The sequence below is a fragment of the Echiichthys vipera genome (assembly GCF_963691815.1).
Source record: "Echiichthys vipera genome assembly, chromosome: 20".
Taxonomy (NCBI): domain Eukaryota; kingdom Metazoa; phylum Chordata; class Actinopteri; order Perciformes; family Trachinidae; genus Echiichthys; species Echiichthys vipera.
The window spans coordinates 11,109,023-11,123,178 of NC_139845.1; the positions used below are offsets into that span (position 1 = coordinate 11,109,023).

General features: G+C 39.3%; 1 protein-coding gene across 2 annotated transcripts in view; it reads left to right on the forward strand.

Annotated features, from left to right (window-relative positions):
* Positions 1-305: 305 nt before the first annotated feature.
* adipor2 (adiponectin receptor 2) overlaps positions 306-14,156 on the forward strand; it is a 30,452-nt gene continuing 16,601 nt past the window's right edge. Inside the window, exon 1 of one of the 2 annotated variants that reach the window (XM_083935121.1) lies at positions 306-433. The gene's annotated coding sequence lies outside the window, so the exon portion shown is untranslated. Of the gene's footprint in view, positions 447-14,156 lie in introns of both variants that reach the window. The other variant, XM_083935122.1, reaches the window with a different exon arrangement.

A 14,156-nucleotide genomic window follows, 5' to 3' on the forward strand; every position in this document is an offset into this window, starting at 1 on the left:
TTTCTCTAAATATAATATTTTTGTAATGTACTAATGTTTCTACAGTGTTGTTACAGAAGCTAAATTTGTCATAAAAATCAGGAATATATTTGCCAATAATAGAGTTTACTGGGTAATATCTTTATTACTTTTGTCAAAGTCGTTAAAAACTACAACGACAGTTATTAGATCTCTAGAATGTCTGTTCCTGTTCCTGGTCGTCACTAATTGGTCAGTTTTTCTCTTTGAGCGATCTGATTGGCTATCAGCAGCTCATGCGAGCGGCGTCACGCAGTGAGTGCCTCCCTACGTCGCCACTGAGTCCAGTTTGGTCTCAGCGACAGTCAGCAGCAACCGTTCAGAGTAAAAAGAGGAGCAGAGCGACGACTACAACTCTACTAACTGTGTGTTGCATTACCCAGAGGACGGTTTCATCTTCAGACATCGGGGCCAGGTGAATATTACGGGTGAATATTCTTATATTGGTGGTTATTATCGTTGTTCTGCCTTGTTTCAGACTGTTGAATTCACCCAGGACTTTCCTACCGTTAGCAGCTTTGCTATCCAGCTAATTCTGGCTGTCAAAACAACACAGGGAGAAGCATAATCTGCTAGCCAGCAAAGAAAGAAAGCACTGCTTTTCTATCTCTTTACGGGGGCATTATCACTCTTGTGAAGGCAGTATTTCGTACACCTAAGGGCAGGTATGAGCTGTCAGAATAAACACGAGCTCTGTTAAATAGTTATCTTGCTTCTTTTGGGGATGTGGCAGCTCTTGTTAGCGGACTAGCCTGCTCGCTATAGCTCGGTGTAAACAAACCATCACCACAGCCTGTCGACGGGGCTGCAGTCTTATATTACATTTGACAGCACAGCATGGGTCAATGGTAAGATGTGACAGTTTTGCAACATCTCAGGTTAAGCATATAAAAACGCCCATTATGTGTGTGTGTGTGTTGAAAGTACGAATTATCCCTGTCAACAAGAAGGCAGTCTGGCTGGAGTTTGGGTTTCTTTGTCTTGCTTGCTCACCAGTGTTGACTCCCACTGTACGTACTCTGTGTTTAGACCAGAGATCTTCAACAGGGGGTCCTCAGAGATACTGCAAGGGGTTTGATAATCTTTCCAACGTTTTTTTTCTTAAAAAATATGTCTGAGAATTAACAAGAATGCTGCACATTATGAGCTAAATATACATTTGTGGAAAATAAATAAATACATTTACACAATCTTGATGATAGGCTTACTGGCCTATAGGCAAGTCAAATAGGTAAGTTAGTGGCTACCTTGCAGCTGAAGGATTCAATGTGCCTTCCAAATGTATGTATAAATACTGTATGAATATGCTAATATGATCATTGTAATATCTTAGCATTGTATGCATCACAAAAAGCTGTGTGTATAGGCTTTAGGCCACCAAAGCTGTTGAGCCCAATTTAATATGCAACTCAGTTTAATACAATATTTGTCGTAGGGTTCCCTGCTTCATCTCTCTTGCGTTGAAGACCCCTTGTTGAGAGAATTGTTCAGTATCAGTCTCAGTTTGTTGCAGTTAAGCATATTTGTTTTTGTACCTGAATGGTCGAGAGAGCCTGCGTTATCTTATTAAGTAGCTGCTGGAAATGCTGATTAATGTCAGTCCTGTTCCTGTCCTGTGGCTCAGCTCGGTTCATCTTCTTTCTCAGTATGATTTCTGTGACTAGCTTCTTTTGCTTTGTTGCATTTTGAAGTCTCGTGAATGTACATGTGATGTAATTCATTTACGCCAGAATGGCATCTGCAACATGTAGTGTTTTTGTAACATATCGTCAGTACTGCTTTCTGTAGAACCGGCCATGTGGAATAGGCAGTAATTATTTCATCAACAAATTATATTCCTACGTAGGGCAGTATAATTTGATTTCCTGTTGTTGAGTTTAAGACTTGAACCCAATCAGTCTGCTTTATCGTCCGTCTGTTTGGATTTAATACATATTTCATACTATAAATCATAGGGGTTTTATTGAGTTTTGTTGAGTTCAGGAAAGAAGATAACATTTTTATTATTTACTATCTAATATTCACTTTTTACCGTACAAATATGATGCTCTATTGGAAAACTACTGAACGCCCATCCCATTTAAGTGTTCTTCTGAATGTTCGGTTTGCCACAAAGCATGAGATCATCTCATAAATATTTCATGGGCTGGGTAGCTGATAGCCTATTTGTCTTGAACCCAAACTTTATATGTACAAAAACACGCCCGGCCGTCCCCTAGCTTGAGATTATCCCATGGATATTTCATGGAGCAGCGTCTTAGTTGGTATTTGTGTTGAAACACTTTCTGCATCTTTAATCAGTGCCTTCTTGTGCAGCTTGACCCTTTGGGGGTTCACAGTGTCATTATTTCCCAGTGCAGCTTTGCTCCTTTGCAACTTAACAGCAATGGAAACTTTAAAGAAGAAACTTTAAACTGTGATCTGTAAATATAATTATGCATGCTTATCCCCTGCTGTAATTCTCAAGTTGCTCTTGCGCAAACAGAAAATAATGTACCAAAGTAAATTTACCACATGGAATTAATATATCTGAGTTGTGTCTCAAATTCATATATCCTGGAAATTTGCAGTAATTTCCTGTTGGAAGATATTGATTCATAATTACACAAAGAATGAATTCTCACACAGCTAGACATGGCTGTTGAGCAGTACGTCATGTTTTTTACTGGAAGTACAACTCTCGAGAATTGAATGTATAATGAAGTCATTCTTTGACAGTGTGCCAGGCAGAAGAGCAGCTAAACATAGCTACCAAGAATAGTAGAGAACTGTCAGTGCAAAACTGATTGATCATAAGACAGCGTAGCTGCCTTTCTCATTCTTTTATATTACTTTTTGTGTGTCTGTCTGAGCTTTCTTTCCTTCCCTCACAACTCAAATCAGGGCTATGTGTGTTTGTTGTGTACAAACAAACCTAACAATATGTGCCTCTCTCTTAAAAGGTTTATGTTATTATGTTAAGTGAAAATGTACCAACACTCACAGCCAAATAAGCCTGTTGTTAGTTAATTACTTTGCCCATAGGCACAGTAAGTACCTTACGCATTAAACACTTCTGAGCGTTAACATTATTACCAGATACAATATGTTTCTGTGTGTGTTAGCTCATGAAGATGTTGTACATGCATGTTGGTTGTGTGTTTATGTGAATTAACTTCTATTATCAAGCTCATTCAAAGAGGATGCCCTGCCTTTATCCACACCCTAACAACAGGAATTGTTGCTAGGAAAACTAGTCACTAGGAGTGACTCAAAAATACTTTTCATAAAAACAAAACATAACCTGGGTCAGTCTGTCTGTATTAGCAACCTAATTTCGCATCATGGTTAAAAGAGAGAACACTTGCATATAGGCAATTTGACAGTTATCTGAGTAAAATGAGCTTGGATTTTATGCAGCTGTTAGTCAGACAGAATACTTTGATATCTTAATAATGACAGTAGCTTTAGGTTCCCTTTTCATCAGAACATTTAGGGGATCTTTTTTCATCTTTGCGTGACCAACCTTTGGATTACCATCTAGTGCTTGAAAACCACTGCATTTGGTTAAACTGCTCACCAGCAAAGCCAACAGTGCACTTACTTTGTTGCTGTCCTTCTGCTTTGTGTTCAGATGGTTGGTAGTTCAAGACAAACAGCAGTGCCTTTTCAATATTGTTTTGATGGTATTTAAGGCAGTACCAGTTTTAATGTCAGCACAGGCATTGTATAGTGATGGTTCAGGAACATTTAGACAGTTTACTATGTTCTGTGATTCTCTGCTTTAGTTATGTCGGGTTAAGGCCACTTTAGAGAGACAATGACAAACTCAGCAACTCTGTATCAGATTAAGTTTTCAGCCCTCATCAGCCACAAATTGTACAGAAGTGGCATTACTAACAGGCAGTGTCGGCCTGTTATAGTGGCTTTTACAGTATGTGGATGTTTCTGTTTTTGTACATGGATCTGTGGCATTGTGTCTGTGTGGAAAACTGTGATAATGAGAGCACATCTATCTTCTGGAGGCAAAACAGGTCATTACCAGCTGTGACAACAACGCTGGTTTTCATGGTTTTGTTTTTGTGTGTCATCATGGCAAAATGTTGTCCTGGAGACTACTACTGTATAGTGGGAACTACCACAGAGGAGGCTTTGATTATTTTGCTAGATGTTAATATGTCTGTTTGTCTGTGGCCAGATTTTGATCCCGCAATTGTTTATAGTAAACTATTTCCAAATTCCACCATATCTGTCAAGCCAAGCGTGTGTTCGTACACTTGGTAGTATCTGTTCTGCGTCACTGGCTGTTTGTGTATACTGTGAATGAGCGAACAATGGTGTGTATGTGTGTGTGGTTCACTTCACACTGGTCCTCTTTGTTTATCTCTCCATCATAAGACTGCTGGCAGTTGCATTAGTAACTCATTGTTGTACCAGGACTGAGCGGTAGCCAGGGGACACACACTTACACAGAAAAATTATTTTAAAATACTAAAATTTCTCAATGATGTTAGTAAGAATATTTTCTTGTTTTCTTTTTAAAACTGCCAGTTATGTGGGTTAAAAATGTAAGGTAGTGCTATGATGTAGATGAAAACACAGTAGACTATCCTGCAAATAGTCTGAAGTATCTATCATTGATTTAGTTATGAAGCAACACACCCATGTGAAGATGCAAATAGGTTAACAAAAACACTTGTAATTATTGTCACTAGCCACTAGACAAACTTTCAGGTGTAAAAAGATAATCAAAGGTGTGTTTTCAGTAATATCATGGTAGGGGGGTTTAAGTGCAGATCTCTGTGTGATTACATAGTCCGAGTAAAAGCAGTCATGTGGTTTCCAACAGCAGGTTTAAATCATTGTAAAGCCGCCCTAAATACAAAGGGAGGCCTATTCACCACTCCCCTGCCATAGGAACACACGCAGCATAAAGCACTGTAAAGTAAACTGCACCACCAAACGACAAGTTCCACTCAAAAGGGACTAATCCAATTTTTTGGGGAAGAAATTGGGATTTTCAACTCTGCAAAGATAGTTAATAGATCGAGGCTACACAAAGTCATTGTTTTTCTGTTAAAATCCTGCTTTTTAACCAAATCATCCTAAGATCCGAAAGGTTTGAGGTCATTTTGTTCAGAGGCTGAAAATGTACTGGTTTATGGACCGTCACTGAGACAAAAAAAAAAGTTATTGACATCCATACTACTTTTCTTTCTACCTCAGTAAGCAAGATCAGATGGATCAAGATCAGGCTCAATAAAGAAAAGAGTCAATACCAACACTGAAATATTACTGCATTGATTAAAATACTCCTACACACCTAACTACTACCATCCCATACTCACGCAGACTTTTCAACGTTTAGTTCTCAATGTCTGACTATAAGCAAATGAAGAAAGGAGAGACAGACATAAGGTCAGGAGGAGCCATGACCAACTTTGCTGTGGTATTTAAAAGGGCAATGTGCAAAATGTGTTATCACAAGAAGTCCTTATCTTATACAGTACAATGTGTTTGGGGCTTTTGGACCGACATTAACAATAAAAAAAGATTGTGCTCCCTGTCTAAGGTCTAAGCGTATGTGCTGTTTGCATTGGTTATCCAAGTCAGTCAACGTGGCTTCTTAAGACCGTACATTGACATTTGGTTAAAGTTTAAGTAAACATTGTAGATGCTCAATAAGCCTCACTGTTGTCTCTTAGCTGGCTTTCTTAAAAAACCTGGCTAGCAAACAACTGTGATGAGTAAAGAAAAGATACAGATCTGCTTTGACTTAAAAAACTGATAGGCCTGTATAACCTGCTTAAACACACTCTGTCTCCTGTTGACTGTTGTGGGTGTCTGTTCTAACCTGAAAGACCAGGTGGGATGTCTGGTCATAATCATGCCAACTGGGTTTCCATTTTGGGCTATACCCCCACTACTACACAACGATCTCAGTCCTCACAAGTGTTTTAGCACTGTTTCAGAGCTAATCCCCACCCATACTAACACAGCTGTAAATGTAAATCACAGACCATTCACATACACTGGGCATGCGTGTGCTGATAATGCAGCCGTACGTGGGAATTGACACAAATCGCTCAAATAATAGCCTACTTCTTTGGCATGTAAACAGGAGTATCATTACAAAATGTCCGTTAGAGCTGTTGGATTTATCCAGGTTGAATTAACCACCAATAGTCGATGAATGTAGCTGATGTGTTGTTTGTTTTATTCCCCAAAAGGGTCGCATGATAGGGGTGTGACAAATCAGGGAAGACACGTTGAGACTGATAAGACCAAAATTGAACCCCAGAGTAGTTTGGATGCCTGGCATAAACGTAACAAAAGTTATGCATTTTAAAATGGAAACATAGTAGTGTGGATGTTGCCGCATAGTTTAAGCAACACTGGGTAAACATGCATTCAGTGTGTTAAACTACCTATCATTACACATACCTTCTTATATAACCCATCCATTATTCGAAATAAAAAGACTGATTTCAGACATACTGACCGACTTTAATGTGGCTGAACGTATACTGTGTAATAGGCTGTGTAAAAATATTGCGTGTGTGACAGAAAAAGGGAGAGAATGAATGCACTGCTTCTCTATGTAACGCAGTGTTTGTTTTGTGTCAGAGACAGAGAGAGAGAGTGAGCACACATTGTAGGGGAAAAGGCATGTGGAACAGGGATATTGTAACATCACCTAAACTGTGTGTCAAAGCTTTTATTTTAGCATTTTTAGTTAAATCTTAAATGCACTAAATAGCCAAAAGGAATATGTTTTACTTTAAATGCAAATCTCTCTAATGAGAATCCTGTTTCGGCCAACAGCTTGTATTTGACTTAAAGTTCTTGTTTTAACTTGTTGGCCTTTCCAGCACACCTGTCTTTAATAAAGCACTAATTAAGAGTCCCCTTAGCACTGAGCTGCTGGTTTATAGGTTCCTAATTACAGAGATTTAGGTGAAACACTCAGCAGGAGGCATATATCTGCTAACAACAGAGAAAATGCAACATGTTAGCATTTTTAAATATTATTTTTAGTCTACCAAAGAAGGTTATAAGCCTGCATCAAGGCTCTTTGCTCCAAACAATAATACAGCTGAAAAAGAGTCAGTGAATAGATGCACTAGAGCGGTTGTACTATAATTGTTGGACCTTTGTCTGACATTTGTTTTCTGCTGAATGAAAATAAAGGGAAATCACTTTCTTTCAAATATACTATAACCTACAACTTGATGAGTCATTAAACAAACACCCACACACTCATGCAGTACGCAGGTGTAGTCAAACGTCTGACATCCAGACAATGCCGCGGAGCATGTTTAGTGAGTCATATCTTCGGTCATTCCTCTTTTTCTTGCCTTTCACCTTCCTTTTCGCCATAGCAATCATACTTTCACCCACTTCTGTCCACTGCCTTTGTCTCCAGTAAACTTCCTCATGAGACATTCTCTTCCTTGGCTCCCTAAACCAAATGCCTCATATTTAGGCAGCGATCACCATCATTTAGATCACCTGACGGGATCCCCCTTTCACTAAGTGATACACGTGGACGGTCATAGCCCTTAACTGAACGCTAGTCCCCAGTCCAGAAAGAACCAGAAATGGGTACTTCTGCATCTTTCCACTTCCACTTTTTACAGCTGCTACTCAGCTTCACCACTCACTCTTTCCCTTGAGGAGAAAAAAAACAAGAGAGCAAATCAATTCCCATTGACATTTCGTCTCGGTTGTCAGCTCTTTTCTTTCTCTCCTCAGTCTCTTTCATTTCTTTTTCATATAAGTTCCTGTTGGCTTTGTCTGTTGGTTGCAAGGATTGATTTTCGGAGCCACCTCTTCATGGCTCTACAGTGACAATGACTGACTCCACGTTACTTTGGAGTGAAGGCAGCTGTCTTGTTTGTGTGTGTTTGTGCGCATGTCTTGGTGTGTTTGAGAGAGAGAAAAATTGAAAGATGTTCCCAGTGTGCATGGGGGAAGGCTGCGGCACATGCACATGTCTGTGTTATAATGCCCGTGAATAAAAACACTTTCTTTGTAGATGGTTAGCATGCTAATCATAGTATGTTAATACATGTGGTTACCATTAATCTCAAAGTGCAGTAAAATAAGTTTGGTCATTAGTTATAGACTCATCCTTTCATGTAGTGAAGCGTTGTATGAGCTGAAATCCAGGCTGAATTATTTTGCCAGATAAAAGGTCACAGGACGATTGAAAGATAATTGAAGACGGCCCGTGTAATTGCACATCATTACCATTTATACCAGCTCAGATATTACATGCCTGACTGGTTTACCTAATGTAAAGATGGCTTATATCAGCCATTCATATATTCAAGGTATAATTCAAGAGAAATGCTTGTTCACTTTCTTGCCGAGAGTTAGATAAGAAGATTGATACCACAAGATCCAGAGGGTGGTCTATCTCATAAAATGTTGAATTATTCATTTGAAGTCTTTTAACTACAAGGTAGTTATACAAGAAAAATGGATTTGTCCCCTATTAATCTTTTCATTTCAGTGCAGTTCATTGATAAACGTCATGACAGAGCACAATAAGAAATAGGGATGCACCGATAGTGAAATTCTGGGCCGAAAGCGATGTTTAAAATCCTCCTTTAGTGGAGGGAAACAAAGAATTCCTCATTATAAAAGATAACTGAGTGGTTTCAATGTCACCATCCCTTCTTACACTTTCTTTGAATAGCACCCATTCAATTCTGCAAATTTATGAAACAACCTTTAACATAACCTTCTGTCACTTGAAAAATACTTGTTTCAAAAGCACTTTTAGCTGCTATACAACCAACTTTACCTACTCAATGATGATCATTTTTCAATACCAACAAAAACTTTTTGTGAAGCACAAATTAAATGTCAATGTCAAAGGCTTTACAGAAGTATTAAATGTTTTTTTTTTCCTGGGGGTGTACGACTGCTTTAGTCAAGAGCCAATCTTTGACATACCAATGTGCTGTGATATTCACAGAGCAAGCATCCATTCACCCGTAGCTCATGACTGTGTGTGGCCACAAAGTTGTAGATTTCGAGGAGACAGACGGCAGCAAAATGACGACTGAGCAATGTGTAGGCATCCAAACAAACTTATCTGTGGGGAATTTTCTCTCCTTCTCAAATGCTGTGGTTATCTAGGACTAAATCGTGCTGCTGGTGGTTTATGATAATGATCTTTCTCCGACACTATGTAATATTCCCCCAAGGCCAACATTTTGTGACATGTAGCAGCAAATGCATGCTGACTGTTGTCCGAGTCCGACCACAAAAAAACAACACATAAATAACTCTTAATGCCATTTTTTTTGCCGATATGCCAGTGGCAGTCAACCGTCCGCCAGTACCAATGTTCTGCCGTTAAATTGTTATTTTTCTCTAATAAGAATCTGCAGACATCATGACCATTGTTGAGCCATCAAAGGTCACATCATTACCATCAATACTTAAAGATCAATATTGTCATGAATGTGACATGAAAATAGACGCTAATGTTTTAAAATTGCCAATTCACTACATGCCATCACAGCCTCCAAGACAGTGTTGTATGCCATATTACATACTGGTGTTGACCTTGGGGTCAAATCAATAGTGTCAATTTAAAAGCTCAATAGCATCCATGGTTAAAGGGCAATAATGTTTATTGATGACATTGCTGTTGTAGCTTCAGAACTCGTTCATGTCAAGAGAATAGAATACTAAAAAAGAAAAAGAGGAACTTAATGAGTGTACTGACGCACTATTTTAATATTGCTGACAGCACACAACCTTGATTGCTTGTATCTATATGGGGAATTATTGAAAAACAATGGATACTGAGCAGTTTCGTTAGGAAAAGGGAAGTGTTGCTCAAGGGCACAGTAGAAGTTTTGACCTCACAAGCTCATGAACCTGGTTCCCTCAGGCTGCTGTAATGTTTTTATCCTTTTATGTGAGTTCATTTCCTGGGGATGAAGCGCCACTCAGGGGCAGTTATATTGTATTTTCTGAGTTTCTATAACCTGCAGAAAAACAGCAGATGGTTTGTTTCATGATGGTTCTGTGTGGAAAATAATTGAACGTCATACAGCTACCTAATCGGGAAAACATAAGGGTGTATATACACGACATCCACAAGGCTTTGATGAGCCAAGAAAATTGTGATCATACAGCTACACAGCACGAAACATCACGATGAGTCATTTAGCATCCTGTTGTCGACAGACATTCTGTCAGAACTGAAACTTCAACATTTGGAGCTGGCTCGGACCCCGGGAAGCCCCATTTGGTTTGGGTGTGTGAATCCTTTTTTTTCTCTGTATCTTATGTTCCATCATCATCGTGGTGAGTCGTTTTTATCTCAATACGGGGTCAGTCTGTTCTGTTCTGCCTCGGCTGCCACTGGGGAGTCGTTTCTTAAAGGCAGTGCCAATGACTGTGTGCATGTGCGTGTGTGCTTGTGTTGTTGACTCCCTATTGTAAATGTTATGGCTGTCAAAGAGCACTGATAATCAAGCAGCAACAACTCCTCTCCAGTACACATTGCTTTATTTACCTCAACATGTTTTTGGCTATCTTGCCTCCATCAGGGTGGTGTCCGAGGTTGTTTCCGCTCTCCGTGAATACAGTCTGTTGAGTTAGTTCAGAGATGGATGTGTTAAACTCAACCACAGATTGATTTTGATTAATTTGATATTTGAGTGTACTATGTTTTGAAAGAGTTCTTTTTATTAAAACGTGGATATAAAAATGCTTTCACCTATTGATGGGTCAAGTGGAAGCTATCAATACAATATTCAGCTATTCATTCGTTGGGTAGGTTGAGGGCAGCAGTAGCTCAGTCCATAGGGCCGTTCAAATCCCAGCACACACCAGTGGTTGGAGGGGTGCCAGTTCATCTCCGGGGCACAGCTGTGCATGTGTACATATTTCCTCTCTGTGTGTGTGATAACATGAGTAGAAAAATTAAATTTCACTGAGAGTTTAGTAAAGTATACATTATTATTAATAGGTTTTCAATTTTGGGATTTTGATATTCTTTTTTTTATTTTCAAAACTGTATAATAACAGAATCCTTAAAAAATACAGCTAAGTTGCAGCAGTCTTTCCTCAGATTGAGAGTCCTTACTGTGTTTTGCTGTTATTTACTACTAAAACTGCTTTACTGGTTTAACAATATAGGCCTTAAAGAACGTGTGCGCAGGCTGAAATTCACCGTTGTAGTAACAGGAAGACAAACCCTAATGAAGGCAAAATAGCAGGAAACATTCGGTGAGGTGAATAATGCATGGTTTTGTGGACAACATTTGTGTATTAATTTTCATGCTCACACTAGCCTGCACCTCAATGTGTGAACCTACCCAGAATTAGAAATAGCAAAGACATAAACCAAAAACACACATAAGATAGTTACCACTGTAAGGAAACTGGCCCTGCTCTCTGTGTGTGCACAGAGAGTGAGATGGTCACGTGTAGTAGTCCATACAAGTCTCTTTAATGTTTTTTCCTCCTTTCCTCTGCTTCCAGACTCTTATCAGACCCACGCAGAACAAAATGTCTCAGCTATCTCAATTGTTGGGAGAGCGTTTTTTTCTTGTGTGGCAATCAGGCCACAAGATTCGAAAGAATCGGCTACAGCTGTAGAAAAAAACGCCCATCAAGTAGTTAATTCCTCTTATTTCCTAGTTAATAAGGACCCGGCATGAAATCACACCTTTTCCTCATGACAGAAAATGCGGGTGCAGTTACTCAAAGAGAGCGGCGATGTAATTTTCAAAAATGGTCGATTGGGGAGAAAGAGGAGGGAGGAACTGGGGAGAGCTTGATTGGACCGTCTCTGAGTGTAGAAGTGTTTGATTTCGATTAGAGCACTCGCCCACAGGCCAGTCTTCTCCGTTCAGCTCAAATTGTCCTCTTTATCATCTTCGCAGCAATAGGGTGCTGTCTGTAGGTCGATGTCATTGGGTTATGAAACTTTCTGCATTTTTCCTAAATGGTTCTTTGAATGAATTTCTCTGACCTTTTCTGTTGTGTAGTCTCGTCTCTTTGTCCTTTTTATTTTCAGCATGTCAATGTTCTTTCACCACCACCAGCTGAGGTTTGATGTTTGCTCTCGAGTACAATTATCTCACTTACAACACCTACTCTGTAAAAAGCTGCTACCATTGCTTCACATGACCATCCAACAAAAACAGTATATTTTTTTAATTCTATCTCTTAATATCATAGATGAACAAAATTATAAGTTTACTAAGAAGTAAACAGTACCTCAGGGAAGTGCATAGGGTAACATGGCGTAGTAACTAAGTAAATAAAACAATGTTTTTGTATTCCTCTCACACTTAGCCAGCATTTTTCACATCCAAATTAGTTGCTTGTTTTAAAACAGGTTGGATTCTGGTGTCAAACTATATTCTGGATGGAAGAACAAAACTATTTTCTCAGACAGTGTGAAGAAGACAACTTTGAACTGTAGTTCAATATTGTATGAGTGTGTTACCTTGTCCTTTGCTCTAGACTGATTGCAGCTCTTTTGCTCCCTACATGCTTACATCAGCCTATTACAAATGATGTCTTTAGCCCTCTGTGTGTGCATGTTTAGTACAAGCTCAGGTGTGTTCATGCATGCCTTTGTTTTTTCCCCTCTTGAGTGTATAATTCCCTAATGTATGTTTGTGGTAGCACAGGGGGATGGTTTAAATAAAGTGGTCCATTGCTCAGGGGTATGTTAACATTGACCTGGCCCCTCTGGAGCTGTGTGTGTGTGTGTGTGTGTGTGTGTGTGTGTGTGTGTGTGTGTGTGTGTGTGTGTGTGTGTGTGTGTGTGTGTGTGTGTGTGTGTGTGTGTGTGTGTGTGTGTGTGTGTGTGTGTGTGTGTGTGTGTGTGTGTGTGTGTGTGTGTGTGTGTGTGTGTGTGTGTGTGTGTGTGTGTGTGTGTGTGTGTGTGTGTGTGTGTGTGTGTGTGTGTGTGTGTGTGTGTGTGTGTGTGTGTGTGTGTGTGTGTTAGATATGCTGATATGAACGTGCAGCTGCAGTTCTAATCATTTATGGTACGTTAACGCTTCGGCCATGTGAGAAAGTGTTTGGAAACAAGCTGCTAAAAAAACATGTACATATAAATGGGTCTCTGTGAGGTACATATATGCATATTTATCCTTGAAGGAAAGACAAATGTCTTCACAAAGATAGAAAAGTAAACCTTCCAAACCAAGGACTGTTTTTAGAATGGGCTTTTTATACTGGTCATGTTTACCTCCAAGGTTAGGTTGTGGGTAAGGTTAGCCTGGGAACCAGACGACTCTGCAAAGCTCATGTTGCATTTGCTCTGACCCGCTTACATTCAGACATTTCAAGCAACTTGAGATCTGACAGGCCAATCGCGTCGGCTCATCTCATGTGGGGCAGGTTTAAGCACTGTTGCTAACGCCCGTTGGAAATCAAAAATGAATTCAATTCAATTCAATTCCATTTTATTTATAGTGCCAAATCCTAACAAAAGATTTCTCAGGACACTCGATGCCAGGCTAAGTTAAGGTCCTTACATGTTAAGAAACAACACCTGCACACGCTTACTCCTTGCCATTGTGATAATTTTTTCTAAATTTTAAAATGTATATGTCTGAGTTTAAAGTGTTGTAGTTGTAGTGTTGAAACCATTCAGTTTATTAGAAAGTAGCATTTTTATATCAAAGGTGCTGGATAAGACTTTTTTTGTTGTACCAGAATTTCTGTGACACTGACTTTAGAAACTGTACGTTAAGATGTTATTTAGAATTAAGTATAACCTCAAAATTATCGTTCTGATTCTGCGCAAAAGTGTCAGCAATCGTTGGATTTTGAGTTGATTTTAGTGAATGTCCCACCTTGCTCTTCAACCCTTTATTACAGCTGTTTTTTTTTTTAAATGAAGTGAAATTGTTACTTTTTCCTGTAAAGCAGAAAACAAACTGATGTTGTTAGAGGATGATGAAGAAAAAAAGGATTGTCAGTGCCCAACAGGGAACACATCTACTTCCTGTGTGTGAATCTCTTGTTCCTATCCTTGACACCTCTCGTCGCTAAGCAACTCCCCATGATAGCAAGTTCGCTCACCATGACAGCAAGTTTGCAGCTCCTAATTGATTGCCTGTGTTAGTAGTTGGGTAACGTTTTTGAAGTGAAAGAAATAAAGC